This window comes from Mytilus edulis, chromosome 7 (genome assembly GCF_963676685.1).
Source record: "Mytilus edulis chromosome 7, xbMytEdul2.2, whole genome shotgun sequence".
Lineage (NCBI taxonomy): Eukaryota > Metazoa > Mollusca > Bivalvia > Mytilida > Mytilidae > Mytilus > Mytilus edulis.
This window is the reverse complement of record NC_092350.1, coordinates 51,843,030-51,862,030: the sequence shown is the minus strand read 5'-3', so window position 1 is coordinate 51,862,030 and position 19,001 is coordinate 51,843,030. Positions and strand designations below refer to the sequence as shown.

The window sequence follows — 19,001 nt, the reverse complement described above, 5'->3', positions numbered from 1 at the left end:
TAAAATATTACATCAGAAGTTGTGTGACAGCTATTTAAACTGTGCTTCAATGAGTTTTTACTGTCTTTTCTCTGACTTGCACCTGCAATAAAATATTACATCAGTTCATTTTGTTAACATTCGATTCTGTTATTCATTTACATTTTGTTTTTTGTAAAAATTTAATTGCATAGAACTTCAAAAAGAAAGCCTGAAGTTTAATGCACTGAAAATCTTGTTAAAATGAACCACTGTTATTAGTAGCTTTGATGTGTGCTTGGTTAATAATTATCCAAATACCTAATTGCATTTAATTCTAAATCTTAGTACAATTTGACGTAGGATATTTTAGCAGTTATAGATTTTTAAGCTTATCAGCGTCAAGGGGGAATTTAACACATTGCTGGGCCTGAGTTTGTCAGTTTTTTAATGTCTGAATTCTGAAGAAATCTATTTTAGAATTAGCTAAGGGCATCGTAGAAATACTCTTATATATATCACAAGCTACTGACAGTTATCCCGATGGATGTTAATATCATAATAGGTTGAGAAGTGGTTTGAATAATACCCATTTTCCTTGGGAAATTTTGTGAGATAAGGAGCTTCGTCTGATATTGACAGGTCTTCATGAAGTGGTCTTACAGACATTCCTTGACGTCTTTCATAAAATATATTCCCAAGAATGTTCATTTATATTTTGAGGTACGAAAAGGAGGCTTTTCTAAGTCTACAATGAACTTTTGAGGACTCAGAAGAATCAGTTTTGTAGGATTTTTGTGTGTGTGTGTCTATTTACATGTTTTATTTCACGAATCCAAGGCGCTTTGCTTTGTTGACACTTTTGGATATGCTCACATTTGATAGAGCTGTTATGATATAGAATTATGTACCATGTATGGCATAATATTGAAGATTGTTCTCATTTATGATAATGGAAACACTTAGATGATGGTCATGATAAATCAATAAGTGTACATTTTCTTAGGTGGTAAAATTTGGAAGGTTTATTTTATGCTTTAGTTGTTAGATTTTTAGTGAAGAAAACACCAGATAGATATAAGAAGATGTGGTATGAGTGCCAATGAGACATCTCTCCATCCAAGTCACAAGTTGTACATATTTTTCATTGGCAATAACCTAAAATGATTTGTTTAATAAATCTATATTTTCATAAGTTTATAAAGCTCTAAGCTTTTAATCTTAAGGTGAATATTTCAAGACTGAGTATTAACTTGTTAGGAACATTTTACGTGTATTTATAAATAATGATATAATTAGACATTCATTTCTTAATTCTGGATTTGGAATTAAGGTATACTTGTGAAATTGTTGTATCACCCTTAAAATATTGAATAGGAAGTTTAATTTATCAGTAAAATAACACAGAATTACACATGTAAGCTAATATAAAGCCATTTCTATTTTATGTTTAGGTTTACATAATTAATTCCTAACCCTTAACAGTGTTACTAATTAAGACTTTATAGTTTTTCCATTCTTTTATAACATGTTGTTGTATTGTAAATATTTGACCAAGAATGAGAGTTTATTTTGTTTTATCTTAATCTGATATTGATCTTGCAATGTTATTTTAAGTGCAGTTTAAAAATAAATGACTGAAAAAATAGATTTAAACAAAAACAGTAACAATTTTGATTGATTGCTGGTTGCTTAACATCTAGTGGCTAAAATGCATGAAATATTTGCCACTGGATGTTAAGGTACAAATAATCAATCAATCAGCCAACAAACTTCTCTAAGCTAATGAGATGTCAAGGTTTTTTTGCTTTTTATAAATCTAACCTAGTTCTTTCTGTATGCAAAAATTAGGAGCCAACTCCCAGTTTGCTATATAGCCTTGACCTTGTTCAACCTTGCGCCACCCTTTATGACTTTTCATCATTATCCAATTCCCATTCATCATTTTTAGTAATTTCACTAATAATTAAAGTAGATCATCATCAATTTTTCTCACTATTATATCGATCGTCCTACAAAATTGGATACAAAATAATCTAAAAAAATGATGTTGTATTGAAAAACTACATTTGTCGATAAAAATAATTTTAGCCGAAGAATACAATTTTGATAAAGAAGATGTTTTATCTAGCATGATGATTGATCTTAGATCGACGAAGAAAAGATCACAAGATCAACACAAAACAAATGAACATGGTAGATTAAATCAGGTTTTTTTACAAGATACTTATGTTTTCTCCTTGAATTGTCTTGGTAAATATTGTTTTGATACAGCTGATTAAACAGTAGTGGGAACTGCCAGCATTGTTTGTTAGGAAATCATAAATCCATTTGGAAATAATGCATCTACGTCAATGGATAAACATATATTGTTAATTTGGCCTCTAAAAAAAAACGAAGGCCTTTCAATTTGAAAAATCTATTGACTAGCAAGTTAAAAGTGTTGTGGAGTGGCCCATGCAGGGGGTAAGGGTAAGAGGGTGTTACATAATTTGATTGGAAAAATGTAATTTTTTGGATTTAATCATTGAGAGAAATGTTGCCTCTTTCTCAGCACTATTTAAGTCATTTTTGACAATTAGGCCCCTTTTCCTTGGACCCTAATGATCCATTGTTTTTGTGCCTTAGACATTATTTTCTTTAGTTGCATTAACCTGATGTTTTGTTATTTTGTTGTGTCAGTTGCTGTCTTATTCAGCTTTACTCAAATTATTATTGAACCTCAACTTGCCCCATATGCAATATTTATATAATAGTTCTTGAAAAACTGGTCAATACCACTGTCTTACGGGCAGTCTATGTATCACGATAATGACCAGTTTTTCAAGAACTATTATGTTTATTTCATTGAGAAACCATGTTTTGGAAAATTCTCATAAATTCAAAATGCCTACACCGAACTCGAATAGTTGTACGGTTTCTATGGCAAAGAGTGAATACCAGTCGCAGTAATACTGCTATTTATTTTAGTGCAATTTTTCAGTATATAAATACTTAATCAAGTTATCATTAACTTTATAATTAACGAAAACATATAATAAACAATTCAACAACTTAAATATAATATTAAAACCAGGAACATTTTTTATAAAAGGTACATCTCTTTAAACAGAGAAACCACGCCCCAACGGTCATTTTCAGACGAAAACCACGCCCCAACGGTCATTATCAGACGGAAACCACACCGGGCCACCGGTCATTATCATGTAAAAGTTCGTTAACGACCGGTTTTCTGGTCCGTTTTTTTCTGTTAATGACCAATGGAATTTATTACTGAAGAATAATGAATGTCATATGACCCCTTTTAAACCAATAAAAGAATCTTATTCTCAACCGATATGAAATAATGGTATATAATGCCATTGTAAGAAAGACTATATTTAAAGAGATCTTCAGTTGTTAAACCTTTATTAAACTAACTTATTTAATCATAACTGCTGTAAATTTTCTATGTGATCAATAATTTATTGTCTGTTGTTCCTGGGAACTCTTGTTTTACTTTTCAATTGAATTTTATGATATACAGTCTAAGGTAAACAACAGTGCCATGATCAGCCAAAGTATGTAAACAAATCATGGAGCTTTTGTCATTTACGGGTCTGTAGAGATTAAGTTCATCATTTAGACCAAAAAATTGAAAACATACACTTTCCTATCCTTCAAAAATGATACTTTATATTGCATGCCAGTTTGAATTAATATTTAGTGCCAGCAATATTGTTTAGAATTCTCTAAGTAGTATTCTCTTCCTCTTTTTTTTTTGTCTGGCTTGGTGTGAATCACTCTCTAGTGTATCTTTGGTCATTAACTTCGAACTGACCAATCAAATTAGAGAATACTATTACAGTCTGAAGAGAGAACAACTTTTGTAATTAAATAACAAAGGTTTGGGAGAACATTAATTATCCATAGCTCAGGGAACTTGGATCTTTATGAGTGGCAAAATTCCAAAGACAATGTTTTTAATCTAGGGTCAAAAAGAAATTTAGAATTATTATAACCCCCATATGGCAACTGTCAAAATTCCAAAAAAACATGTGAAAGTAGATTATTAATGTCATAGGCTACCTACGTAAAAAAGTTAATATAGAAAAGATTAAAGAATTTATTGATGGTTTTAAAGAGTAAATTATTTCATCGCTATAAATGTTTTGAAAAATACAAGTTGAAAAGTTTTCACTGTTACAACAATTTAAAATTAAACTTTGTCAGAGTAATAGTGAAGCTGTATATAATAGCCTTGCTTATATTAGTTTAGATTAGACATTAACTACTAAGGTTTAGAACAGCCCATATCCTAAGGTGGAGCCAATTAGATATTCCGCTAGAACATCTTTAAATTTGTTCGCCTTGTAAATGACATACCAATACCATAAAAAAAAATGTATGACAATTATTTAAAAAAAAAAGTACTGCAGTTTAGCAACCTCAGTACTAACAACTCAAAATGACTGAATTTGTAGATTTTCATGTTAAACTCTAGTTTAATTTTTGCATTTTTAAGTCCTTTGAAAATAACATTATCAATTTAAATCTTCATTTGTTATTTGATTATGTATGTTTAATTAGTTGTTTATTTAGTTCCAGTGTCATTAAACATGTTAAATTCAAGTAGCCTCAAAATCTTGAATTATGTTTTGTCAAACTCTATGGTGGGTGGTTTTTATTATCATAGTTATGATTTTTTTTTCAAATTGAAAGGAAAATAAAAAATCATAATCGTCAAATGTATATTAATTATTCATGTAATACACCTACAAAAATGTTCTTGATAATCTTTAGAAGCAGGTGGTTGAACCAGTTATTTCTATAACATCAGTAGTTTAACTAAGGTAGCAAGGTACATGAATATAGCAATGAAAATAGCATGCTACAAATCCATAAAAATGTCATGTTGGAAACAAATAATTGTAACATGTAACATTTTGTTGTTGTAAACTGTACTATTTGACACCTGACAGCAAAAAAGATACTGTGGATTCATTAATATTCTGGGGATACCAATTTTCATGGATTTCGTGAGTACAGGTTAACCACGAAATTAAATGTTCAACGAATAACAAATTTGCTATAGGCTTGTATACAGACTTTGGCAAAACCACGAAATTAAATATCCATGAACATGTCAGTTTTCCTTAATCCACGAAAATTGGTACCAACAAAGATAAATGAATCCACAGTATAAGAAAATTAGTTCTAGTTAATTCAGGGAGTAGAACTAAAAGAGACAGAATAAATATGGTCCCAACTGTGGAGGGACTCGTAAGTTGTAATGTAAGAAAAATTGATGTATAGACAATGACTGTTTAGTGTCTTTAAATATCAGCTGTATTTGTACGAGGCTAGGAAACAAGGTGTATATGAGCTTTTAGTGAGCTTAGCTACACCTGTTTCAAGCCAAGTACAAATACAGCTGATATTTAAAGACACTTATTAACACAGTTATTGTCTTTATCCTGCAATTAATTCTGTATATTGTTTGTGTTTTGAAAGACACAAAAACTAACATAATTAGCATTTATTTTCGATTTGTAATCCCTTGAGGCCCGCATAGTAATATCAAAATCACACATTACGCTGAAGACGGGTTCGCAAAAAAGAATCTTGAATGGTCAACAATAATACATCGCTCAAGGTGAATAATTATCTATTTTAACATAACAACTAATTTCAACAGTAAAAACAAATAACAAAACATTGTCAAATTTGAAACAGAAGTGTACGAGTTGTCCTACGCTTCAGACTTGACATTCACTAAACATGCATGCTGAAATTGACATGGTTGATTTTGTAACACAATCATATACATTCAAGTTTTGAAATCGACAATTGTCATCGTCATTGGAATGCAACTGGAATACACATTCTGAAGTCACACAGGTTCAAACAATACTCAGTCCGGCAGTGGGCGGAGCTTATAGTGTGTGATAACATTGTGTGAGGGAATTCGACGTTTGATGTACCACTGTTCACTCCAGTGCAATTTATGACAATACCACTGCATCAATCAGAATTATTTTTTTTGCAGTGTTTTAAGAAATGATATTGCTTTGTTGTCACGTATTATTTGTGAAACATTCAATGTTTTAAAAAGGCGAATTTTCTTTATAAAGTCAATGATTATGTTGACTTTTGAAGGCCAAACTTTCTACAGCCTTAAATACGCTAATGAAAGATCCAAAAACTATACCAATACATAACGACATGTTTATGAAATTATAACAAATCTATTGGTTAACAAATTTTTACTCGTTATAGCAAAATAATGAACTTAATATATCTGACATTTTCTCCCTACCCAGTTTACCCCTATACATTTTTATGATGTGGACTGGTCATTGTTATTGAATCATAGGCACTTTGATTGGATTAAGTTGTTATTAGTTTACTTTCAAACTTGTTTATGCTTTTCATACATGACTATTGATTAATTAGAACGTGCATGAATGTGTACGTCACCTAAAATGACCTTCAAACTGGACACTGGACGAGTCAATATTATGTTTTATCAATGAAAGTTAAGGTATGAAAGGTAAGAATTGCCACTTATTCGATTTTCACAAAATTTTCGGAATATACAGTTGAAAGGTTATTTTTTAAAAGCCTATTGTGAAGAGTAAAGAAAAAGTTTACAAATAATGCGTTTCGTTCCATTAAACAAGTCATTTTCGTAAGAGAAATACCGAAATATATTTTACGCACGACTACGGCAGGTAAAACTATTATTTATCATAATAAAAAAAAGCATTTTTCAGTCTCATTGGAATATGTTGATTACAATTAATCCCAAACTTAAGAAGTAAGTAACTAAAGTCAAAATATGTCCGATCTGCCTATTTCTGCACATCAAAAGTCAATACGATCGTTTTAAAGTCAATTTCGTCTACCTCACAAAATCTTGTTAGGCACTATAAAAGCGATATCTGTATAGTAGGACACCCAATTGCAGGATAAAAAGCTTTATTTGGCAAACTTTCATAATTTTGGGTCCTCAATGTTCTTCAACTTCGTTCTTTATTAATTTGGTTTTAACCTGGTGTCAATGATGAGTTTTTATATTATCTAACTTGTTATATATATTTTCAGTGAAATTAGTTCTTTCACACAAAGGAAAATTTAGATTAATAGTTCTCACAATTATATCAACAAAATCCACGAAAAGTCCCCATGAATAAACCGAAATTACAGTATATTGACTCCCATGCAGTGTAGTAGTTGGTTGACCTTTACCTAGTTACAAAGACTTAAGAGTAATGCAACCTGATTCAACTAACAAATAAACAAGACTTAAGCACTGAAGTTGAGAGAGAACTGTGTTAAGAATTGATCACCCAGTAAAAGAAATGAGAATTTCAGACTTTCTTTGCATTTAAACAAGTTGCCAATATAGACGCTAACCATTGTTTTTGTAGACAGTAATTTCCTCAGTCTTAATGAACTCATTACATTCAGTGCTGTCCAATTAATGATTTGGTTCTAACAATGTATGGAATTAGCATATTTTTTCATGGTGTTTCGGATATTGCTTTAGTTTATGGTGAACCGTTAATGGCTTTAAAGATTATGAAGAGACCGAGTTATCAACAAGAGGAGACAACCATCTAACAAGGATTGATTGATAGATTGTTTATGCCTTTTTGATTTTTACGGGAAAAAAATATCATGGGTATTTTCATTGATTGATTATTGTTTGCTGAATGGCCAGTGGCAAATATCTCATACATATTATTAAAACAGAGGTAGACTAGAACATAATATATCAAATGACATACTAAATGTTTGCTTAATGTCCAGTGGCAAATATTGCATGCATGTTTGGTTTCAAGATGGGAGTTTCCTTTCCAAATAGAGGATCTATGTAATATAATAACAGGGAGTTTGACACTTATGATTTCAGCCTATGGGTCAAATAATTAAACTTGTACAGATACTGAGATAGTTACAAAATTTTGTTTTTCTTTCATACTTTATACATGTACTTATGGTTTAACCAAATAAAATAAGTTAAGTATGCAGAACATGCACTTGTGAAATCATTTTAATCTAACATACTTGTATCATATTAACAATGCATGTTTTCATCACAAAGACTGCTTTTGTTTCGTGTAGAATTTTACATGATGTACCAAAATGTGCCAAGATTGTTTTAAACTGACGTGAATTTTGACATTGTGTTTTTTCCACTTTTTTCCCCTTGTCTATCAGTCCGTCATCTAAAAATATTTTCATTGCACTGTCTTAAAAGCTACTGAAAAGAATGAATACATATTTTGTCAGAAACTCTACATGCATGTGCCTTTTGGATCTTTCAATCACCTTTAAAGTCCAGGTTTTCAGATACTTTGAATTGCTAGAGGAAGTATGCTAAAAATAGCATGCACATAGCATTGTAATTTTTTAATAGTTTACTTTATACCTGGAAAATATTTCATTAATGGAACAACTTTTTACTGCTATTCTTTCAACTGATTTATCCGTCATTTGCATTTAATCTCAACAGAAACTTGATGCACTGGTTTATTTTCATACAATTTTATTCTCCAAAGAAAAAAATATAATAGAAACAAATGGATATTTTATACATACTAAGGATCAGCTAACAAGCTGGTTAAAATCGATAATAAGAACTCTTTTCTCAGCATGAACAATCAATATAGATTGTTAAGAAAAATATCCCAATCTGATTAGTACATAATCATGACTTTCAATGAGGTAGAAAAATATATATCTAGTGCTTATATTTACTTAACAATTTTATTATTCACAGGAGAATGAGTTTAATTTAAACTGTATTCAATTCTGATTTTAATCAAAATTTAACTTTGAAAAATGACGTTTGGATGTTAATTAGTCTCAAAGTTTTCAAAGAATTGAGTCAATAAACTATTTGTTGGTGTTTATTTATTAATTTAAGTCTTGGTGAGTACTCCAAAGAGTATTCTCATAATTCTTTCTGGAAACATGCTACGAAGAGATCTGTTGGTTTAATCCAATTCTGGTCAAAATATAATCTTTGTGTTATTGTAGTAAATTCAGAAGTTTTTGCATGCATTAAAGCCACTAATTTATGTTGAACAAACAAAAAAATATGCAAAATTGATTATTGCGACGCAAGAATATTCAGTTTCATACAAAAAAATGAAATTGAAATTTAAAATGCGAGATTTCACTTTTGTGAAACGTCAGTTCTGTCCCAAAACATCGCAAACATTTCTGAATTAACAGTATCTGGTCTTTTCTAATATCGATAAGTGTAAAATATCAGCTGCGTCAGTTACAATATTATGAAATACTCGGTACATTCTACTTTCTTTTTTTATTGTACTTTGAAGTACACATGGACCTTTACTGTAAATGAAATAGCTTTTTATATTTTCACTTATTTGAACGTGAACCTTTTACTTAAGTTTGAAATTTTTAATTGCAGAATTTTCCCTCTCTATGACAACCTCACCCACCACCCTTAAAACACTTTTAATAATGATAAAATCTTAAGAAAAGGAAATTCAGTTTCTAAGAATATTGCTCAGTTTATTTGGCTTAAACTTTAAATAATTCACTGGAAAATGACTTACATGTAACTGACATTAAGGTCTAAAATTCTGATGACTTATTTGTTGGTGAGACCCTTTTCTGACGGGGCTATATATTTGTCTACATTGAGTTTTGAACTCTTGAAACAATTTTAAAAGAAAGATTCTACTGTTTCCCCCCAGTGAGTGTAAGAGTACATTATTTTCACAGAAAAAAATTAAAAAAATTACATAATAATATGTCAGTGTTGCATACATTTCATCTTCCTTACAGATGGGACAAAAAAAGAGCTGCTGTTTTTTTAGTTTGTACTTCCTTAAGAAGTATAAGAAAGTTTCTTTACATATTTTTTTTCAATTAATTCAATAAGATGTCAAAAAGTACAATTTATAACCACTATTATAATAGTTACATGTACTTTAACATGACATTTTTAATTGTATGCAATTTCTATTTTCATTGCTGTATACAAGTACCTTGCTACCTTAAACTACTGATTTTACAGAAATAACTGGTCCAAACAGCTGCTTCTAAAGATTATTAAGAACAATTTTGTAGGTGTATTACATGAATAATTGATATACATTTGACATTTATAATTATGATTTTTTTGATTTTTTCCCCATTTTTATATAATTCATGATAAGAACCATAGACCAAGGCCATAGCATGGATTCTGTTTTAATTCATTAAAAGGTCAATTCTGAAGTAGATTTTTTTTAACCAATCCAGATATTTAAGTATCAATTTTCTTTTGAAATTTTATCCATTGACATTTTTTCATATGTATCAACAGTATAAATTAGGCTATTCTGACATGAATTTAGAAACCCCAGGCCCTTGTGAAATGTGGTTTTTTTTCTTGCCATTTTTTAAATGAAGTTAGGTTGATGTCTCTAATGTAAACCCATGCACATAATATTTTATGCCCTATTTAGTCTTTTGCATAGATGTGCCATCATAAAATCATCAGTCAATCATATATTCATTTTAATCATATTGTAATTTGTTGTTGGAATGTAAAGTTTTAATCATTATATAAGTAAGTAGAACCAAATTAAAGAAAAACCAAAAAATCAATTGACCCCTTTTTGAAGATTTCACTCTTTGATTAATTGTCCAATGTTGAATATTCAATGCAGGACTGAAATTGACAGTTATAATGATAACATTAGATCACATTCACCTATATTGAATGCCCGAACTTATTTTTAACCCCGGCCGGGCCATCTTAAAAAGGTAAAAGTATTTTGTGTAGAATTTTAAGTAGGTTATAGTGACCTACATTTTATTAAACAAATCTAATCCTGCATTAATATCCAGATCTAAATAACCAACAATGTTATTTTTTGACCCAATTTGGATATAAAGTATGAAGGTTAATATAAGCTATGTAATTTATAATTGCTTCAGCCTTTTAATATGCTGGTTATCTTTTAAAAACAGTTAATTTTTAGTAAAAGAAAAAGAGAACAGAAAATAATGCATCAATACTGTATCATCATTGAAGTCATTTGTTTCCGTAATTTTGACATAGAAATAAAATGTAAAAGCTCTTCATTGCCATTGATTCTTTATAAAGTCCTTAAAATCTAGACATGCTAGTGTCAAATGATTTCCATGATAAAAACGATTTTCAGTTTTGTTTAATAAACTGCTTGTTGATGTTTATTACGGTAAATGGTCTGTGTGAAAAGGAAATGCATTTTGTCTGATGCAATTTGCAGAAGTATATGGATTGATTCTCTTGGCTGCATTTTATCCTAAACGTTTCATTTATAATTGATCAGGACAAACAAATACATTTGACTTTATAGTACTCGAAAAATTGAAAGCTCAGCTAATGTTCAGCCCTATCAGTTCTATTGTATAATAGGAGTGAAAACATAGCAGAATTGATTAAAATTTATTTGTATGCAATTAGTGCAGTGGGTTTTATAATATTTGATTGTTTATCAATTCATTGCCAATTTGCATCAGAACCTGTAGATTTATATCATCATCAAAATCTATATTTAACTTTCAGCGATAAAGATCCTATAATCGTTAATTTTGAAACGAACAATCATCAAGAGTATGATTAATGAAATTTGACAAACTATTTTAAGTGTATTTTCTTCTGATATTGTTATTATGGAATATTGAAAGCGGGCAACAGATTGATAATGATAATTTAAGAGAGAGAGAAAAATACCCAGATGAGTTATAGTATGGAGAAATCTCAAGGTTTTTTACTTGCCAACCCCTGAAATTTGAAGTTGCATTGTCTTGGAAGATTTAGAGTGTTTGAGTATTTATATATGTACTTAGTCCGTAGGCTAAGAATTTAAGACATTTGTCATCAGTAGGAGCGTCAGACATATTGTCAAACGTGAAGCAGTCATCGATTTCATTTGGGGGAAGGAATGGAAACCTGAAAAAATGGGATAGCCATTTACCAATGTCGCTTGATTTGTCTTTATACTCTGTGCTGAGCCCATGTAAAAGTATTAACTTACCTGTAACTTACCTGTAAATAAAAAAAATTAAAAATCGGCGCAAATGTCTTACGCTATAGATATTTATGACCTCTGAGAATTGAAGCCATAACTCAAAGAGGTGTGTCTGTAATTAATATAATGTGCTAAATATTGACCTGTATTGTAAAGATGCCACTAGAAAAATGTATTGTTATGATTGCAGTTATCATGGCAACATATGTTTAATACACAAAATATATAATAATCTTGTGAAGATGATTTTATTCATTTACATTCTTCATTTATTTTTTGTATTAGAGAAGGAAATATGAAATTAGAGATCTCTGTTGTTGGTATACTTATTGATTTTTGTATTAAATATTTATACTAATTTATAGGCAAATAGTTACTGTTATATAGGTATGGCATCTGGTCTAAGAAAAATATTGGTAAATATTGCTTTCTTGAGTGAAGAGGTTATAATAGTTTTCTCTGAAGCTTGCCATGCAGTATCTTTAATTAGTAAGAAAATACATTGCAGTTGTATGAGAGTGGTTTTTTGGTTAGAATTATTTAAATTAGAAGTGTAATACTTGAATAGCAGATTATATCATTTATATTTATGAACCAGCTGAGGCCCACCACCTGCACATGGTGCAGAATTTTCTCACTGCAATTTGAAGACCCATTGGTGGCCTTCCGCTGTTATCTGCTCTTTGGTCTGGTTGTTGTCTCTTTGATATATATTCTCCAGTTCCATTCTCAATTTTATATCAGTCTGTCATCTTATAAGATAATGACTTGCAAATTAGCTGTAAGGCAATGGGTCATTTAAATTCAATATTGCTTAATTTGTGCATTAGCAAATTTAAATTAGATTAACTTTTGATAGTACTTGTGGAGAAGCATTTAGCACTCAAAATACTTATCATATTGCATGCATACAAATATATATACAATAGTTGCTAACCCTCTATGACGTCATTTGGTCTCTGGTGGAGCGTTGTCTCATTGGCAATTATACCACATCTTGTTTAATGTATTTAAAATATTTTTAAAAAAAGTCTAGAGAATAAAATTGAGAATGGATACAGGGAATGTGTCAAAGAGACAAAAACCTGTTCAAAAAGCAGAAAATGTATTCTTACTTCAGGGTTAATTTTTTATATCCAAATTTAATTCTTAATTAGTTTTATTAGGAATACGACTTGCACCTTACAGTACAAATTTTCTCCACTTAGACTTTTTGTTTTCAGATTTGAAATGCAAGACTTTCATAACATTTCAAACATCTATAATCTAATTGTTCTAATAGTGGGAAAAAACATATCCCACCAGATGTGTTGGTGGAATTTGCCTCACAAATATTTAGGCCAAAGTTAATGTAAGTTAACAATGATCTATTAAAATAGGTTGTCCATTGTGACATATCATACTTATAGATAAAATCAGAGAAACCTACATAATTTGACCTCATGTTTGATTGATTGATTGATTGTTGGTTGCTTAACGTCCAGTGGCAAATATTTCATGCATATTCAGGACGAGAACAAGTTCACAATAAATACAATAGGTAGGTTGTTGTAATAGAGGCCATCTAGGATGATTGTCGGGAAAATTTGGACTGCCACTGGAAAATGAGGGTATATTGGATATAAATTTTGCCTTGCAACAGGCCACCTACGGACCCCTCAAAGAGTTGTTGCAAGGGTTCTTAACGTGCAAAGAGCGTGGCACTCTCTTTACACGAGGCATCGGATTTAACGTCCCCCTTCTGACCGGACGTGACTGCGAACTTGATACATCCAGCACAGCCAAACGGACGCCCCACTTCAGCAAGCGTTTTACTGCTGGTCGGGAGAAGACCAAGTGACCATATTTCTATACCCCAGTCACCCTTGGGGTACCTCATGTTTGAAATTGACTATAGAAAACTGAGATCATCTGAAACACACTGTGATAAAATGATAAAAAATTGTAATAAAGAATAATCAATTTATATCATATAACTTATTTTAGTTATTTGTCTCTTTTTTTTCTTCAAAAGTTCCTTGGCATATATATATTGTGAAAGCTGTTTTAAATTTTGCTGTTAAAAGGGGGGGGTTCTTTTAGTTTAGTTTATTTAATCTCTAAAAAATATCATCCCTGCAATTTAAATGGGATGTCAATTTACCAATTGTTATAAGCTCATTTAGGAGTTTAGGTTACATTAAAACCATGGATTTAGACCTTGAAACATGATACAAACATTAATTTATAATGCAGTAATTAGATAAACACTGTATTCAACCATTGAATTTTATTAACAAACACAATTTACATGACATCCATGGCTTCTGTCATATTTTTTTCTGTATTATAAAAAACTAAACCCCGGTATGTGGTATGACTGTGGATGAGACAACTCTCCACCCAGAGACCAAATGATGTATAGGTTAGCTAGGTTACATTAGAAGGGTCAGGTGTATAAGACAAATAATATACTTGGCCAACTTTCAGCACTGGTCAGAACTAAAGTCACTTAATGTGTACAAATTAACATGTGGAAACCATGAATGAATATATTGGTTAATTGATCTTAATGATCTTTTGGTTAACTTAAGTAATGTATCTATTTTTTATAACGTGGCATTAGGCAAAGGGGACATTAGGTGTTACCTTTGTCCGTATGTCTATCAGTCTGTATGTCCATAATTGGTTTCAATTCTCAAACTATATTTCATGAACCAAATGGTATGAAATTTATTCACAATACTTATTACCATAAAACACAGATTTTGGTGGCGCCTGACTTTTACAGTTTTTTGTTATGTCCCTTTATAACATTATAACATACACAAAAAGGGGCATTAATCGGACATTTGTGTCCCATGAACACATTCTCCACTTATTTTATTTATGATGTATTGAATAAGTAAGCTGTCTTTCCATACAATTTTAAAGTTGTATGTCTGAAAAGTGCTATCTTACAATTAATAAAATGAGAATGGAAATATGGAATGAGTCAAAGAGACAACAAACCGACCAAGGAAAAGAAAACATATTCATGCATCTTTAAATGTCACATTTATCAATAAAACATTTTGTAATGTTCTGCCTCAGCTCCGTTTGACAAACATTAAGACTACTGGTACAGTGGCTATGAACTCAAAAGCTCTTTGAGGGAAAAGGCATGTTTATCTGTTTGAAATTTAATTGTTAATAAGTTTAAAAGCAGAAAGTTCTACCAGAATAGATTCAATGGAAGCCTATAATATAATCAGATTCAATGAAAACCTATAAATATACTTGATCGCACCCTGATAATGAGACAGGATTGTTAATTTTAGCTCTTAATGTTCTTGATTGAAAAGGAAATGAAAAATAGATTTGATACTCTGCATGATAATGCATGTCATCCTGAGAGTAAAGCAACCTTTATGTTTCTATTTTACATATTATGCCAAGAAAATAATGATAGATAGTCTTTGTATGTCATATCTGATATTTCTAATCGGTAATTATGATTTGATTGAATGATTTTATCTTCTTATAAGTCATTTGTCTTAATAGGAGTTCATGTTTCCTGGATAGTTTTAATTGATGAGAAAGAATGATTGATTTATGTAGAACAATAGTTTTAAAAGTTATAGCTTTTTATCATACAGTCACGTTACTCACGTATGCAAAACTAAGGTTGTATCGTATTATTTGAGCAATAGCTTTCTCTCATATAGTCATGTTGAAGGCCGTACTTTAACCTATAATGGTTTACTTTTTTAAATTGTTATTTGGATGGAGAGTTGTCTCATTGGCACTCACACCACATCTGCCTTTATCTATGAACGCCTTCACTTGCAAAACTTAGGTTGTATCATATCATAAGAGCAATAGCTTTCTCTCATTTAGTTATTAATGGCTTCACTTGCAAAACTAGGGTTGTATCGTATTATTTGAGCAATAGCTTTCTCTCATATAGTCATGAACGCCTTCACTTGCAAAACTAGGGTTGTATCATATCATAAGAGCAATAGCTTTCTCTCATGTAGTTATGAAAGCCTTCACTTACAAAACTAGATTGTATCATATCATAAGAGCAATAATTTTCTCTCATGTAGTACGCCTTTACTTGCAAAACTAAGTTCATTTTTCAATAGAACAATAGTTTCCAAACATGTATTCTGTAAAACTATGATCATAACAAAAGACAAATAGTATTTGCAGTAATAGACCTTATATTGTACGGATGTGTAGGCCTTATCTCTTTATTAAAGCAGTAGTAATTAAAGCAAAAGCCCAGGCCTTACGGTCATAAAACTTTTGAGTCAGTTTTTTGGACTCATACTCGAAAATCAACCAATCAAATTGCTGGATTTCATGTTTTAGAGCATGATTTTTGTGCTCCGAGCACTGAGCAAAGTTTTATGCCTTCAAGGCCAGGTCACAATGTGCATATATACTGTCAAAACTTTGTTTGTATCAGTACAACTATTTAACCCTTCTCTCATGTCTCTTATACAGTCGCATGCCCCTTTATAGGCAATTCTAGGTCATCATGTCATGGTGTTTGAATTATAGTTTTCTTTAAAGCGAAAGCCTTAATTCCCTCATACGGTCATGTATGCCTTTACAACATGCAAAACTTTGGGTCTTCAAATATGATTGAGAGATAAAGGAATTTACAGACAATTACTGACATATTTATTTACATAAATCCTTGACTTAATTGATGCTATTGCCCTTAAAGAGATGTCACTTTGATTCCTCATCAGAAATGTTTGGTTTACAATAGGTTTGGTATATATTTCATGAACTTAGATACCAAAATGTTGGAGCCATATTTTCATAACTTACAGAAGTATTATTAAAATGCAATGCTAGTTTTAAACAGCCGATTTCATGTTTTAAGAACACTATTTTGACATTTGTGAATACTTAATTAAAACTGGTAATACAAACAGAAAAAGACAAAATGAAATCCATCATCCTCCGAGTCAAATTGATTTGTTAACAGACATCAGTTAGAAGAAGGTAACAACATTCTCATCCAAAAAATGTATTAATTCTGTTACAAATGTGTAAAGCAATGCACATTAATTGATTAGCCGTTGTTTTTATCTCATTTAAAGGTTAGGAATCCTTGATAACTCATGCTTCATTTCTTTTTCTATTTTCAGAAACGAAGATTACGATATTGACAACACCTGTTGGCTAAACAAAGGGAAGATAACTCATTGGAATTATCATATCGCATCAATTGATAGCATGTGTGTTCTATTATTGGCAAGTCATAACAACTTCATTATAGGGAGTGGATACATTACGAAGGGGTAGAAATCTCCCATTAGTGGACCCCCTATGCCATGTGCCGATACCAAAAATGGATCCAACTTGTTTCTAGAAATGCTGGCTATGTTAATGTATGAAAGATGTGTATAGATTTTATTTTTTTTGTCATTATTGTTTATTATATGTTTTTATTTTAGTCTCATGTCCTGCTCAATACAAATTAGGGTCATTTGTGACAATATTACCTTTATATAATATTTTAAAGCATATTAGATGCAGCCTTATTTTTAATTAAGCTTTGTATAGATTATATTATATTAAGTTTTTTTAGTTGTAGATATTTTGGCAATGATACATTTATTTGCTATTTTTTCTGTCTTTCCTGACATAGTTTGTACATTTTTAATTTGGTTGAAGATGGACCAAAAGTATGATATATAACAAATTCCACATCTGGATATTTACTTAGCCCTCTTTGAAAGATACAAGATAGTTTGTGCTTTGAGCAATGTTTTAAGCAGATCATTAATGAAAGCTGAAAGCTATTATCTTAGATTATTATATAGGTGACAAAAAGAGGGGTGTGACAATTTATGACAAAAATCTGTTAACATAACTTGAGATAGAAACAATTAACACTTTTTACACCAAATAAGCACAAATTAGAACAGTGAAAGAAATTATATTTTTTGCTTGTAAAACATATTTTAAAGATGAAAAAAGAATAAATACTAAAATGTCTTCCACTAAATATTAAACTAATGTGAGCCATTAACTTCATTAGCTGAATTCCATTTGATTTTTTAAATGGATATATACAATATATTGGTCCATGTTCAACCAACATTTGTAATTGAATTTGGTAGCTGGTTAGAAGTTTTCTTGATCATAGATCAAGTTCACCTTTTTGGTAAATGTCAAGGTCATTTGAAAATAATAAGTGAGGACAGATAGTCAGGCTCCACTTTTTATGTTTTTCTTGTTTAAAATTTCAGACTTATCTTTGTCATTTGATTTTATGCGGATGGTTGTCACATTGGCAATCATTCCCACATCTTATTTTTATATCATGGTTGTTTTTTTTAACATAATGAGGCTGTATATAGGTCAGAACTGAAAGTCCTCAATTCCCTTTTTAATAACTTACTTGCTTTTAAAACTTCCTACAAATGCATCTGTGATTAAATTTTGTAGAAAGACTTTGGTTTGTCCATTTTATAGGTGGTATTTTAGAATTACAAAGCTACATGTTAAAGAATTTTAATCTTACTGTTGACGAAATAATAAACTAGTTTTAAACTTGCCTTTGACTTCAAAAAGTAATTGTTTGTTAAATGTAATTAGGTCAAGAGGCTTCATAATTGACAAGATTTAGGTCAGTTGTAATAAAGTCCAAGCCCTTAAAATCGGTAAATAGGTAAACCAATTACTTAAGTGATCCACTATTTTAGAGTAAAAATCATGAAAGAAAACCATTAAAAATGATAAGTGTAAAAGTTTACCAATCAACTACTAATGGATTTTATTTTAACTTCCTTAAATTAAAATAACCTTAAATTTGCTATGAATAGACAGCTATAAACATTAAATCAGCTTGAATTGCATCATTTGAGTTCCAGAGAAATCTCACAGCGCTTATTGAATTTCATTATAATGGCACAGTGTCAATTTGAATATTATTTGCACAAAATGAAATGCATTAATTGGGTTTTCTAATCATTTTGAAAAGAACTGTTATGCAGGAGTTTTAACAAATCTAAGATAATCGGTTTTAAAACC

The 19,001-nt window shown here is 30.5% G+C and overlaps 1 protein-coding gene across 1 annotated transcript in view; it reads left to right on the top strand.

Annotated features, from left to right (window-relative positions):
• LOC139481760 (potassium voltage-gated channel subfamily A member 1-like) overlaps positions 1–18,524 on the top strand; it is an 82,559-nt gene extending 64,035 nt beyond the window's left edge. Inside the window, exon 5 of the mRNA XM_071265250.1 lies at positions 17,111–18,524. The gene's annotated coding sequence lies outside the window, so the exon portion shown is untranslated. The remainder of the gene's footprint in view (positions 1–17,110) is intronic.
• Positions 18,525–19,001: the final 477 nt, after the last annotated feature.